Genomic DNA, 14,586 nt, shown 5'->3' on the forward strand with positions numbered 1-14,586 from the left:
CATAAAGTGAACTCTTCATTAAACATTCTATGCTTTGCCAAGTTAGCCTCTATCATATTAATCTTAGCATGGTATAAACCAGTGGCTAGTGCAGGTATAGTCTCTAGGACCTTCTTTTGTCCATTTACATTTTCTGTAATGTATGGGAACTCTCTAGTTCCTTCACCCTTGGTTTCCACATGATAACCATTCAATCTTATATCTTTAAAGCTCAACAAATTTTTTTTGGAGCTGGGTGAATATAAGGCATCACTTAATTCAATGTGTGTTCCCTTAGGCAACAACACGTGAGCCTGGCCGTAGCCCTTTATAAGATTTGCTATACCCGCAATTGTACTAACATTGGCATTTTTCATGGTGAGGTTTATAAAATATCTTTTATCTATTAAAATAGTGTGGCTGGATCCACTGTCCACCACTAGTTCACTCATATCCTCAGCCATTTCTATATAAAACAACATTTGTGTTTTAACTCAATAAGGCAAATGATTTATAAAATAAATCCTTGAATTTAAACCAAATCAATTATCCAATACATAGAAATCAATCAAAGCATAAAAAGCATAGTCTTAAACCAAAATAAAAACCGAAAAATTCATTCATCCTCTTTAAGGAGATCGGAAGTCTCTAGGGAGTCATCATTCTCATTATCTTCATCATCGAGATGCACCGTGTTTGTTTCTGCGTTTTTCTTCAAGATTTCTTGCTCAGATAGCCATTCAAACATACATACATATGTTTTGAAGTTCCTTTCACGAATTTGCTGCTGGAGCAGTTCGTCATTAGTGTGAAAGGTTGAGAGTGTCTTCTCTATCAAGTCCTTTTCAGTAACCTCGAGACCACATATCTTTAAATTTGTTGCTATCTTAAATAGCTCCAAGTGGTATTCATACAAGGATTCAAAATCTTGGATCCTTATTGTTCTCCAATCCTCTTGAGCCTTTGGTAGCACAATCTCTTTGTACCCAAATCTGTCTTTCAACTCTGTCCAAAGTTCAAGAGGATCTTCAACATGGAGGTACTGCACTTTGAGGCTTTCATCCATATGACGACGCATGTAAAAACACGCCATAGCCTTGCTCCTTTCGGAACACTCATTCTCACTCTCAATGCATCTGAAAAGATCTTTTGCTTTCAGGTTAATCTCGGTGTCCAATGCCCATTGCAAGTAGTTATCACCAGAGTCTTTGAGGCTAGCATATTCTAAGCTTTTAAGCTTTGCCATCTGCATATCACAGAAACCGACATCCGAATATTAGCATGCGATATTTGAGATCGAACCATGCACTCAATCAATAGGACATGCGATATTTGAGATCGAACCATGCCTTAGGCCATGCGATATTTAAGATCGAACCATGCCTTGTCATATTTGGTTTTTGGTTTAAATTCATGCATGCAAGACAACAAAAGCAAATAGGCTAATGCATGCAACAATTTTAGGTAGGATTTCCTTTTTCTTAAGTTTCCTATTTAGTCTAGGATTTAGTCTTTTAAATCTTTTGGATAATTGCTAAATTATTTTAGGAACTTATCTAGTTAATATTTTAATTCCGAATTCATGTTTCATGATTATGGAAAATTAACAAAAATTATTCCTCTTGATCGGATTCAATCCTAGAACAAAATACTAGTTCATGCAGCCGATTAAACAATCTTATGCGAGTTTGATTTCTATATGCATGAACAATCCAAGTTTTAAATCTCCTAGAACAGTTAGATCAAATTCTATCTTATGATCCTAACAATTTGATTCTAGGTTCTTATGCAACACAAACAATCAAACAACTTTAAACAATTTAAACAACCAATGCCGATTTTAAGCTTGATGTAATATGGTGCAATTATCAATCAATCTAACAATCCTAACAATCCGATTTTAAGTTTTAGGATTTAGGTAATTTAAAGTTTGTTAGATTGTATACTTGGATGTCTTAATGGTCCGATAGTTTTAAGGTTCAAATTCGGTCATAAGGTTTTGAGAGAGTTCGATATTGTTTACCTTAACACCTTAGGATTCTGACCGGATATGATCTGGGAGCTAAAGACCTCAGATATCTCACGAACCTCGAACCTCGAACTGCTTCCCGCGAACTCGAACTGCTTCCCGCGAACTCGAACAGCTTCCCGCGAACAACTCCTTGCGCGCGAACTCACCCCCGAACCAAGTAACCACAAACCTCGATAGGGTTTTGAAAAAACTCGATCACGAGCTAAGGATGCTCGTGTATCAGCAGAAAGAACTTTGAGATCAAGAGAGAATCTCGAAGGAGATGAAGAATAAGAGGCGGTTTAGGATTTTAGGGAAGAAGGAGAAATCGGCGGCTGCCTTAGGGTTTTAGGGTTGAGACTATCGTGCTGATAACGTGTTATGAATATAGAGTTTATGGATAAAGCTCTTGTGATTCTTATTAATCATTCCCAAGGTTACATGCATATATATAGTAGATTACAAGTCTTAGCTTAAACCGACCTAAGAGAGTAATGGCCGAGTAAGGCTTCGGCTAATGGGCCGAAGCTGTATGGACTGAGTATAGCCAATGGACCGAGACTCTGTGGATAGGATACGGGCCGGTCTACTGAGTCCACTAAGTGTTTCACAAGAGGTTACTCTTTGTTTTGTTTTATTTTGTTTTTTTTTCTTTTTCTTTTCTTTCGGTTGCTTCCCTCTCTCTCTCTCGATACCACTGAAAGGAAGAAAGTTGAATCGATTTATCTAAATCGACGAAATCAGAACAACAGAAGTTTTGATCGGTTTCCAGATCAAATACATATATCGTCGTCGTCATCCAAATCGACTTAATCAAAACAATAGAAGTTTTGATCGGTTTCCAGATCAAATAGATATCTCGTCATCGTCTTCTTCTTCGTCCTGAGATGTTTCCTTCTTGGTTTCACGAAACCTTGTATCAGGTATGGATCTCGTTTCGTTCTAGTTTTAAAGTTTTTGTGGGACTATCTTTATTTGTTGTGACATCCGTCTTTTAGTATTGGTGAATTTTGATTTTGTTGATTTGGATCATATCTCCTTCGTAATGTGAACGAAACTTGGAGCATATCTCCTTCTTCCTCATGGTGGTGCTCCTGCTTCCTCTTTTCTGAGTGATTAGGGTTGGTTGGATTTGGTTTAGTGTTGGTCTGGTGATGTGAGTCAAGTTTTCTATCAAGAGAGCTGCTGTCAGGATTTAGCGTGCAAAGCGGCGGAGGGATGATCCAGATGAAGATATGGATGCAGAGACTAAGTGGGCTTTAAAATACTTGCCACATGGTATGTCTTGTGACTCTTGTGTAATTCTCTTCTGATTAGTAATTTCTTTTTTCTTTGTCTAGTTCTCTAAGTGGAGTTACGAAATGAGATGCCTCAAGTTACAAAAAAGATTGCTGTCTTCATATTGGGTTATGCTTTTGTTTGAATGGCGTTGTTTGTTTTTTATAGGTTGTGTATAGGTCTTCCTTGGTTTTGATGTGTTCTTTGTGATTTTGGTACCAATTCCAAAAGTTGAGGCATACATACATTAACATAAAGGATGCATATTTTTTTATAAATAAGTCGTTATGTGATGTGCAGGACAAACAAGTTGAAGCTAAAGACTCAGAGAAGAGTGATTCTTTGGTGGTTCTTAAATAAAGGTCAGGGCGCGGGGAACTATAGGGCAAGTAAAAGCAGACAGAGTTGTAGAGGACGAGGTAAGAAGAAGAGAACTTGTTTTAGACATTAATGAATGAAGAGCATATACATTAGGATATGGCTTCTCTGTTTCTATTGCAGTTTTGGTTATGATCATTGTCTTGTAAGTATTAAGTATAGAAATGTCGAGAAAGCAAAAAAGGTTGGTGTTTAATTTGTTGTTTTTGTTGCTTTGCAGATCACTTGGTACTGTGTTTTTGTTGCTTTGCAGATCATTTGTTTCATTCTTCTCTTCTCTTTCTCACGGTAATTACAATTTCTATATTTGATTTTGACTGAAATTGATTGATGCTTTTGGGAGTAATTTTAGTTATGTAATTGACATTTTTCCAGTTCTTGAAGTTCATGGGATAATTATGTATTCACGTTTATATGAGAGCCATAACGTCAACACACATTTGCTTCGATCTACTATGGTAAAAAAAAACTATCAGATTCATCATTGGGTGTGAAACGACTGTTTTTTTTGTTTTGTTTTGTTCCATGTCTACATGATTTTGTGTTGTTTCTACTTGTGTTTGTCATATTACAGAGTCTTTGCCGTTTAAGAATGATAAAAGATTTGTTGCAACGCAAGTTAAGGCTCCACCTCAACTACAGAAAACGGTTTGTTAAGTTGCTTAACATCTATGAAGTTTTAGTTCAGTTCAAAGACATTAGTTTCATTTGACAACACAATAAAATGCAATATTTTCCCATTTTTAATAAAAATTATAAGACACTTAGGGATGACTAATGGGAGGAGAAAAAATAAAAACAAGGGTGTGAAGCTCTAAGTATTATTTTTAATATTATTAAAAGTTAGAGACACTCAAATGAGGATTGGCCATGCTCTAAAGATAAATTTTATATACTGTAATAAAGTAGTGAGCCACCCTAAAACTTTCTTTCAGTGACTGCCACGTAAGCAACTGAGAGGCTGACACCTGTCTAAATCTATGTTATCTTGTTATTTTTATATATTAAAGTATTCAATTTAAAATGTTTAAAATCTTTAGTAACTAAATAAACAAAAATTATGTAAATCAATGAAATTTTGAAAGACTATATAAAACAATACTATGGGGTTTTTAGTAATAATAATATGATTCAATGTTTAACAGAAAAATGATCATATTTCAAATTTTTGAATGTATTAATTAGTTTTAGAATGAATGTAGAACGTAAATTCCAAAATAATATGTCATAATTGTAGAATACAAATAGTATAAACTGTAATAAAATTTAAAATACAATAAAAAACATCAATAATATAATAGTATTTAAACTATTAAAGGGTTTTAAAATTGTTCATAATTTAGAAAATGATAAGCTAATCATTTAAAATTAACTATATGGTTAATGAATACAAATAAAATAATTCCAAAGTCCTAATGACTTTTAACCAAAAAAAAAAATCTTTCTATACAAATAAATTTTGTTGGTAGGCTCTTCACATTGTAAAGTCTCTCGAAAAAATTGAAAAAATTGAAAAAATATTAACCAAACCGTAATGCCTTTAAACCAAAAAAAAAACTAATATAACAATTTTGTGCAACGCATGAGACTCAACCTAGTATGAAATAAAGAAGTATCCATGGATTCAAATATCTCTTACAATTAATTCTTTACTAATCATTTAACCAAAATAAATTATAAAATTTTGTAATTAATTATAAGCTTAGAAATATTTATAGAATATTTCACAAAATTATGATTCTCGTATCATTTTTTGTTTCTTTTTAAATTGTCTTGAATAATTATATAATATATAAAGTTAATAAAAATATAACATTTTCGCCATATGTTGTGATTCAAGTTTTTAAATATGTTAATATTAATAGTCAATTACCTGAGAAATGTGTGTTTAAAGTCCCACATTGACTAAGGCCATTTTTTTGCAGTTTTAACTGGTTTTTAGTTTTTGGTTTTTAGCTTTTGGATTTTGGTTTTTGGTTTTTTTGTTTTGAATTTTTGGTGTAGATTTTAGGTTTTGCAAAATCTTGAATAGTAACTTGGTTAGTTTTTTTTGTTTTTATATATAATTATTTTTTTAGAAATAATAATTTATTAGAACTTTAGTTTTTTTTTATGTTGGAAAAATAGTAAAATTGATGGTAAATTTTTGTTGAAAAAACTAAAAAGAAAAAAAAAAGGTCATTTAATATTTGTTGAAAACCCCACAAAATATTGTTTTTGGATTTTATGAAAGAATTGCCAAAATCTTCTAAACTATGGTTTTGCTAATTTTCGGTAGATCTACTTTTTTATATTTTATTATCTCTAGTGGCTGATAAAGTAGATTTTATAGAATCAAAAACTAAAAACTGGTACAAAATCAGATGTCATTCAAAGTTATGGCAAGACATGTTTGAATCAACAATAATCTAAATTTAAAATATCATTAACCCAATGATACAACAAAAATAAATTACTATTTAAGTATATCATCAATATTATAATATAAGACATGTCATATTAAGTTGATTTAGTATGATTGTATAAAAAAATAATTACCATGGGTTAAATTTTAGTTATTATTATAAATAAAGAGAAGAATCGGTGCGGAGGATCGGAGATGCAGAGCAATTATGGGTATTAGCTATATCCAAGAAAGATGTCATCTCCTTGAGATGTTTTGTTGGGAAGCGATGTAACAGCTGGATTGCTGCAATGATCGTTTTAAAGTTAAATGGAGTTTCGTCAAAAAACGATAGCCAAACGAGATGATCATATCAGATTGAAGAAGAAGACGAAGAAGGAAGATAATAGATTTATTAAATCTATTAGCGTGTGCGTGTAAGGCTTACAAAAGAAAGTGGCACTTACTTCACTTGTTCGGTTGAATTTTCTTCATCATAAATTTAATCATGTTTTGGTTATATTTGTATGTCTTAAAAACAATTATATATTTCTGATTTAACATTAAGAAAGTAAAGTAAGATGTTATATATAAATATATATATATATATATATATTTAATTTTAATGCTTTGTAAAATATGAGTTTCATTATGTTTTTCTACCCATAGGTACTTAAAAAAAGTCAAGGGTGGTCTATCAGCCACAAGTAAAAGGCCTACCAAACCCAATAATCTGATTAAATAACAACAAAATGGGCTCACTCTCACAATGTTGTTCTGCTTTGGCATTCCCTAACCACCAACACGACCCGTTTTTTTTAATATATATCCTAGAAGCTAGTGATCTCATACTCACTAGCAACTTACCCCAATCAATAACAACAGCGGATAACATTCATAAGTCTAATAACCAATAATAATTAAAGAAATAACATCAAATCAATTCCAACAATGATCCAGAACATAAGTCAATAATAAACCAGCAATCCTAACATCCGTTCTAGACCACTAAATTCCACTTTAGCATCCTAGCAAAGACACAGAGCAAACAACCGAGCCTATAGAACATCCTCTTCTTCATAGCCTTGATTCCATAATCACACTTTGTATTTACCTGCGCAACAACACAAAAGAGAGGTGTAAGTATTATCAGAAATACTTAGTGAGGCAATCCTTCCATCTACTGGGCTATACACACAAGCAATAAGATCCCCCATGCCACAAACAACAATAAAACAAACCAGGAACATGCACAAAGCAACAAGACATAAGCCGGTCACTGTTGAAGGGTGTCAACCGACACCAGGAGGTGTACAGTGGTCATATGGTGTTGTCAACACCTCCACATGTTGTCGACCGACACTCGCCAGGTCTCCGAGTCATCCTCGCGTTGGTGTTTATCGACACCGATGCCGATCATCGATTCCCTTCAAACAGAAACTCCGAATCTCGCCTCCAAGCTTCTCCTTTCCGTTCCCCACGATCCCACGAACGAATCCAAGCCTCAGGAGCTACAAAAACTCACAAACAACCAACATAAACAACCACACACCACACAGAGTCACGCACTCACCTTTGCCAATCAATGAGGAAATCGACCAACCCAAGACCAGAAACCTCCACTGCAAGCTCCTTCCAGGTCCTTAGCCTCAGATCTCACTCTCCAAGCACATATCTCTCAAGAACAACCAAGGAAACTCACAAGAACTCACTGACAGCTTTTCTCTCTGGAACGAGAAACGGCTCAGAAAGAAGCTGAAGTCGACTCTTTCCCAATTAAAATGAGTTTAGGGCTTTCCCAAAACCAAACATCCAAACCGGAGAATTAGAATCGAACCGGTACCATATTCGCAAATGGTGTCCACCGACACCAAGCTGGTGTCAATCGACACCCTCACCAAATTCCCAAAATTTAGATCGCGGGTGTTACAATTCTCCCCCACCAGCATAGATTCGTCTTCGAATCTAGCACTAAACAAACAGCCAAGGATCTCCCGTGCAGCCGACACTATGGCCCGCACATTCTGAGGACTCAGTCTGGCCAATAACCCGCATCTCTGACATTATCTGCTCTCAACTCATGCATCTCCCTGCGCTCTCAGGCCTCAGCCTTCGAGTCTTACCGGCTCGATATCGGGCCTCAGCCCTCAAGCTACGGTATCAGGAAGTCTAATCTCGCTCTCGGGCTATCACCCTACAGCGCACCTTCGGATCGTCACCGGAAGTCAATATACCAATTATACCCTCAGTCTAATGACCCGTATCAAGAAGTACGGACCGGACGGAGAAGATGTGTCCAAAGGACGTGGAGATACCTCCGAAACACGGAGGAAAGAAAATCTCGAAGAACAAACGAGTGACTTGCAAAAGAGGTTACTAAGTTTCGGAATGGTCCAAGACCGACGAACAGACGTGAACCGTTAGGACATCTGGTGAATTGGACAATGGATGATCGAGAACGATGGTGGAAGTCCAAAAGATAGTCTAAGAAAAAGATGGCCGTGGAAAAAGGGTCAAGGGGACGTAAAAGGACAATGGGAACGGAATGGCCGCGTACCAGCCAGACGGTCGAAGTACCGCGGGACCATGGATGGAACGTACGGGAGGTATGGAAGGTATGGGGATGGATGAGAGAAGTTGATGTCACAGACAAGAAGACCGAAGATGGCCGAGAGAAGTCAACATCGTGGACAAGAGGTCCGAAGACGGACGAGAGAAACCGATTAAACGGACGAGAGGTCCGGAGTTGGACGAGAGAAGCGGTAGTCACGGTCGGAAGGACCAAGGAATGACGAGGAAAATTAAGCCGCATACGCATAAACTTTGAATTACGGACAAGCGCGGAAGCTTGGGACGCAAGAGAGACGCGGATGGACGAGGAAGTGGAAAGGTGTCTCTGCATGGGAGCACAACGCCATGTGTCATGCGATTAAGTGGTCTCCGCTAGTGAGTGAGATCACGCGCGCGTGATTGAGAGTATGGATGAAATATATGCAAATTGCTTGACAATTGTCAAGCGAGAGACGCCACCTGCCCAGCCGAGAGAACAAGAGAGAGGGCTATAAATACCCCCTCACTCTCTCATTTGCGACCAAAACCTCTCTAAGACACCAAAATCTTGCCAATTTTTCTCTCAAACTTTTGAAAAGAAAATCTCTTGATTTCGACCAAGGAGAAGGAAGAATAAGGAGATCTAGAGGAAGGTAGAAGCTAAAGAGCAAGCGGAGGTACTGTCAGATCGGCGTGGTGTGGTGAAGTCCAAATCGGCCAAGATCTTCAAAGCTAAGGTGAGTTGAGGATTAGTTTGTGTTGAGAGTTGAGGATTTGGTTGGTTGTGTTGGTGATTTTTTGTTGAGAGCAAGTTGGGAATCTTGCGGAGGTGCATTAGCTTTCTAGCTCTTGCATTGGCCTTGTTGAGTAGTTGTTGTTCCTTGTTGCATGTAGATCTACATGATTGCATGTAGACACTACAATAAAATAATTTTATTAAGACGAAATATTTAGTCACAATATAGTGACGAAAATACTATGAATTTGTTACAAATAAACTTAGATAATATCGTATTTAAAGTGTCACAAATTTGTAACGGAAATTTTTTATCTCAAAAATACGTCTCAATGAACTTATTTTCTTGTAGTGAGACAAGAAGGATTTTTGGGTTTTTATGCAATCTTGGGATAGATTTGCATTTTTCTCAAACTGGCTGCAAGTGTGAAATGCCTTGCATGCTAGATTTGAATGGTTATATGCATTATTGGGGAAGAATAGCATTTTTAAAAATTAGCTGCAAGTGTGAAATGCCGTGCATGCTTATTTTTTGGGATTTTGAGAATTTTTGAAGGTGAGAATTAATTTATAAAAATCAACTGCAAGTGTGAAACGCCTTGCATGTTGATTTATAATTTTTTCTCGATCAAGGGGATCGATGGAAAAATTAGTAAGAATTTTCTTACTTAATTTTGGGGTTAAGAAAGAGTCATGCATGTTTAAAACTTAACTAGGTAAACAACCTGCACATAGTGCGGATAAATCGATTCAAATAAATTTATTATGAGTAAAATTATTATTTGAGATTTAAGATTCGTTTGTAGAAAACAAAATATGTAACTACTTTTTATTATTATTCAAATTTGTAAATATTTTGTGTAAAAATATTTTTTACCCGTGAAATATTTGAATGTAGAAAAGAATTCTAATGTAGTGGATAAATTTGTATGGAATTTATTTTAATAATTATCAATTTTAAAAAATAATTTGTTGTGTTTTTAAAGAATAGTAATAAAGTTTCAAATTAAATGGCTACAAATAGTTTTAATTTATATAATGAATTTTAATTTAAATCTATAGTGGCAGAGATGTAATTAGTATAATTAAGGAGGGTTATTTGCTAAAATTTGTTTCGAGCTTTTTGGCGACGACACATCAACAATTTTTCAAGAATGCTTCTCTTTTAATATATAGGGGATTATTTAAATTTTTGCATGAGTGGTTGAGGTGGTTAATCCATCGTAGACTGGATGTGAAATAAATTCATGAGAGGAAAATTTTGGTGAGGCCATGCAAGAATCTCCAGGACGGAAAGAGCCGCATGAGGGCCCCAAAACTTGAGAAAAATATTTCCATGGACTTGATGTGAGATCGGTTCATTGGGAGATATTTTTTTGTAAGTCATGCGAGAATCTCCATGAAGGAAAGAGCCGCATGCATGTGTGAAAGTGGAAATAATAATTAACTAAAATGTGGATAATTAACCTAAAACTTTATTTTGGGGTTGGGTGCATGTTAGGATTGCATGCATGAGTAGTTAACTTAAGTCGCATGAGTATTTTGCTTGCTTCTTAAGTTTTTGTGTGATTGTGTGTTTGATTGGTTGTTGACTGCTTGCTTAATTGACTACTTCCTTGCGTGCTTGTTTTCTTGCTTGCTTTGTGTGTTTAGTATGTGCTTATTCTTTGTGTTGATAGACTTAGAATTGACTACATGTTTTAGCTAGTGCTTGAGTCAACGTCTCAGTTCTTAGCTAGAAGTCAATCTCTGTTCCCATCAGTGTGGTGAGTTTGTCAGGTGAGCTAATCCAGAGGGATCTCATGGCAGGACAACCTTCGGTGTCTAGCTAGCTACTAGCCCAAACCGCATGACGATGCGGCTTTGTGTGTGTCTGGTTGTTTACTTGGGGGTAACAACGCTGAGGATTTGGTTGTCTGGTTGATTGCCTTTGTGGTATTGATAACAGGATTTTCATCCAAGGTATCAATTCCCTATGCAGTTGTAGTACAAAGGGTTATCAATCTAAATGGTTGTTATACTAGCAGACGAGATATGATCAGAACTAAGCAAGTCAAGCCAAACAAAAAATGGTTTTAATCTAACAATCCTAAAATAAATAAAAGAAATCAAATGAACAAGATGTAAACAATCAAGATGCGAAAACTCCTAAGGATGGAGTAATCGACTCCTAAGTGTTCCTGACCAGTATGGAAGTCTTACATGCCTCAAGCAAATATTTCTTAGACAATGAATCTGAAAATCTTGTTAAAACACTCTCGTGATAAAAACAATCACACTTGATCACTTCCCTACCCAACTCTCGTTGGAGAAACATGACTAAGCAGGCAATACAAACCGATTCATTATTGTCAATAAACTCCTTACACATCTAATCTCTTAGGCTAAGTGTGTAAATCTCTAGAATTGATTGATTCAAGCATTCATCTACATATCTCGATGGTAAAACACCCTAGATCTAATCTCAACCTCTCAGTCTGTTGATAGCATTAAGAACACCAATCTAGAAAGGAATTTATAAAACATAAACAACCAAGCTAAGACATCCTAACCGATCAAGAATACCTAATTGTCTATCCCATCCTTAGAAAATTTGTTTCACTACTCAGATTTCATTGCAGAAAACATAAAAGCATAGATAAACAAAAATTGCACTGTATTCAAAATAAAATAGAAGTGAAGAGTACTGAGTAGAAATCTAAAAGGATAGCAAAAAGATGTAAAATAAATCCTAACAAAGTAGAGAAAAAGTGTTTGAGTCGCTTAGGATCTCTCTCAGAAGCTCTCGCCCTCTGGTTTGAGTGTTTGCAGCGTGCTAGGGCGAGAGGAAGAAGAGGAGGATTTATATATGGAAACCCCTTTGACCTAGCTTCCCAGTCCTGCCCGATGGTCTGCTCGATGAGGTGCACGAGGATGAGGTCGGGTTACTCCTCGGGTAGGTCTTCGGGTTGTTCTTCCTTCTCTTGGATCCTATTCGATCGGGTTGGGGTTCGGACTGTTCTTCCTGCCCAATAGCTCCTTCGGGTACATGCTCGGATTTGACCTTGTTTCTCCCCCATTTTAGGCTCTAAAGCACATGTTTTCATCCAAAATATGAAAATGCAAGAATGCAACACCCTAAATGGCCTAAATGCGAATTCCTACAGTTAATGACCTAAAAATGCTAAGGTAAGGGTATAAACAATGCAAAATATGGACAAAAAAGGATGCTTAAAACATGTAAATTAGAGAGTTATCAGACCCCCAAACTTAAATTTTGCTAGTCCTCTAGCAAAGAAGTAGGAGGATGAGTTTTAAAAATGGGGACTCATAATCTTCTTGTGCTAAGCGAAGGATTCAAGCTATAGTCCTTAAAGATAGTTTAATGGTGCTAAGATCAATCAACATACTTACAAATATTTTTCTATGCTTATTACCATGCATCGATTTAGTTCAACCTCCAACTAAAAGTAAAGACTTGCAATTCCAAAGAACATATCTTTCACATTCATTTAAGTGTTTGGCGAATTCTTGCAAATGGGAAGTGAATCAAGCTCAATCGGTTTCAAGGGTAAGGATTTTTGGTAGGTGGGTTTCAAACAATATCTTTGGGTTGCTTACTCTCAAAAGAAGGAATGCTAGACAGTTGTGAAAACTATCTAAGATTGAGAACAATTAGGGCAGACAAAGCTTAACTCTTGATAATCTACCATTTTATCATTTCCTTTCTTTATGTCCAACGCCCTAGAGTAAAACTACCCACACCCTTGATTTTAACTCTTTTTTTTTACAATCCCTAATATTTTAATTTTGAACAGCTAGCTCTCTTTTACAACAATTTTTTTTTCTTTTCTTTGCTATACTCCTATTCTTTTGTTTTCTCTCTTTTTTTTCTTCTCTTTTCTAGGAGGCTAAAGCAAGACTTTTCTCTTTTTTTTTTTTACTTAGAGACTTAGAGCTAATTAAATTGAACCTTAGGGATTTTCTTCTTTAGTTTCTATTTTATTCCTCAACCCAACCCTAAATAATCATGCTAACCACCTATCTTTGAAAACCGATTTTATTAGCTAGTCCAAATGATTCTAACTTAGCTAAATCAAGAGCCATTTCTTTGTCGTTCTCAATACTCTCAAGGTTTCACAACCTATAGCATAATGAAAAGGTCTCACTCAGAAATTCACAACAAGGTTTGCAAGAAAGATTTGGGTTCAAGGGTAGGGAAAAACAAATCAGGTTAAACGAAAAGATTGGTAAAAATGGAGTGCTAACCCGAGTTTAGAGTTACCATGAGCAAGTATTCAAATTCCATAAGCAAGACAATTTAAGTTCAGGTTAAGTCCAATAATATAGAGATGATTCAATGTTCAAGCAAGTGGAGGAAGCTTTCAAAAGACACAAGGTTTCAAGGTTTTAAGTTGGGATCATATTTCTCACTGTAATTTCTATTGCAGTGAGCAAAATTCTCTACAAATTCCCAACCTTCAGCGACATCTCTATTCATGAAACTTTCGTTGGAGGTTGTGTCTAGAAGTATTCTGATACTGGGAATAACACCTCTATACAAAGTACTCAACAAAGATGCATTGTTAAATCCATGGTGTGGGCATTGTCTCTGGTAGCCTTTGAAGCGCTCCCATGCTTCACTGAAAGACTCGCCATTCTGTTAGAGAAATCCTGAAATTTCGTTCCACAAACGTGCAGTCCTTGAACTAGAGATGAACTTTGCAAGGAAGACCTTCTTACAATCATTCCAAGAGGTAATTTTTCCAGAAGGTAGAGTCTTCTCCCACTTATGGGCTTTATCTCCTAGAGAAAAAGAAACAATCTCAGCTTCAATGCATCCTCACTAACTCCATTTATATTGGTGAGGCTACAGAGCCTATCAAACTCATCAAGATCTGCAAGGGGGTCTTCAGTAGGCAGTCCATGAAATTTGTTGCTCTGAACCATTGAGATCAGACTACTCTTGATTGTGAAGGTTGTGTTGTGGACAGCAGGAGGTATTATCCCATACCTTTGAGTATAAGTTGTGGGAGCATCAATATCACCAATCTTCCTTCTTCTTTGAGGTTCAGTTTGATCATGTGGGTTTCCATTCCCACTTCTTCTTGTTCTACTCCGGTAGTGTCCTGTGATGTCTCAGTTCTCTTGGCAAACGGTTGGTGTATTCAAATACCCGATCAAGAATCCGAATGGTCACACGAGCAGGTGCTCGAGTAGACAGGTTCGGGTGGGGGATCGGGTAAGGGTTTGGCTAGTGGATCGGGTAGGGGTTCGGGTGGTGGATCGGGT

General features: G+C 36.3%; 1 long non-coding RNA gene across 1 annotated transcript; it reads left to right on the forward strand.

Moving 5' to 3' along the window:
• On the forward strand, positions 2,773-4,018 carry LOC104710849. The gene is made up of 4 exons (XR_755101.2): positions 2,773-2,913; positions 3,132-3,268; positions 3,569-3,687; positions 3,867-4,018. It is a non-coding gene; the product is annotated as an uncharacterized LOC104710849 (long non-coding RNA).

The sequence above is a fragment of the Camelina sativa genome, chromosome 9, assembly GCF_000633955.1.
Source record: "Camelina sativa cultivar DH55 chromosome 9, Cs, whole genome shotgun sequence".
Lineage (NCBI taxonomy): Eukaryota > Viridiplantae > Streptophyta > Magnoliopsida > Brassicales > Brassicaceae > Camelina > Camelina sativa.